The following is a 1,323-nucleotide window of genomic DNA, read 5'->3' on the forward strand; positions in this document are numbered from 1 at the left end:
CCGAGTGCACAAATTTTTGTGCGCCGGGCCTCTAGTCCTATATAATAAAAAGCTAATATGCAAATCGACCCAACTGCGGAACGACTGGTCGCTATGACGCGCACTGACCACCAGGGGGAAGACGCTCAATGCAGGAGCTGCCCCCTGGTGGTCAGTTCGCTCCCACAGGGTGAGTGGGCTCATGGCTGGTGAGTGCAACGGCGGTGGTGGGAGCCTCTCCCGCCTCCACTGCAGGCAGGGAGTAAGGAACGAGGGGTTCCGGACTGCGAGAGCCCCAGACTGTGAGAGGGATGTCTGCCTGTTGGCTCAGGCCTGATCCCCTGCCCCCTGCCGCCTGGGATCAGGCCTAAGCCAGCAGGCAAACATCCCCTGAGGGGTCCTGGACTGCAAGAGGGCACAGGCTGGGCTGAGGAACTCCTTCCCCCCTCAGTGCACGAATCTCATGCACTTGCCTCTAGTACTTAATAATAGTGTATTGCATATTTTAAAGTTGCTAAGAGAGTACGTCATAAAAGTTCTCATCAAGAGAAAAAAAATTTAGGAGAAACAAGTATAATATACCATAATTTATAATCCTGTTTTGGTATTCTTTCCTTGATATAACTTTTAAAAATGGAAATAATATAGGCCTATTTTCTGTTTCAGTTTTTATTTATTGGGCTATTCTGTGCCAGACACAGAGAGAATGCAGAAATTAAAGATATAGTTCTTGCTCTCAAGGACTAGCAATCTAGGACTGCAATGTCCAGTATGGTAGCCTCTAGCCACATGTGGCTGCATTTAAATTAAATTAAATTTAAATTCAGTTTCTCAGTCAGACTAGTCATATTTCAAGGGCTCAATAGCCACATGTGGCTAGTGGCTAGACAGTGCATGTATAGAAGTTTCTATCATTGCAGAAAGTTCTATTGGATAGTGTTGATCTAGAAGTCATGTGCAGATCAGACAGGCAAGGTAGGCAGAGTGATTTCAGACTAAGAAAGATCATGTGTTAAGTGCATAAAAATGATTTGGGGGCATATTGAGTCCTACTTCCAGAGGTTCTGATTTGAGGAGTACCATGTAAGTCTGTTTTCAACATATACCCTATGTAACTGTGATACAAAAGGTATGCAAAAAATCAAAGTAGGATATGGGGGAAACGCCCAGTAGATTTATTCTGAATTTCCATCTAAATGGCATCTGAGAAACCAAGATGGCGGCATAGGTTAACGCCGGAGTTTGCTGCCTCGAACAACCACTTCAAAAATACAACTAAAGGACGGAATGGACATCACCCAGAACCACAGGAAGGCTGGCTGAGTGGAAATCCTACAACTAGAA

Source organism: Myotis brandtii, unplaced genomic scaffold, assembly GCF_000412655.1.
Source record: "Myotis brandtii unplaced genomic scaffold, ASM41265v1 scaffold420, whole genome shotgun sequence".
Lineage (NCBI taxonomy): Eukaryota > Metazoa > Chordata > Mammalia > Chiroptera > Vespertilionidae > Myotis > Myotis brandtii.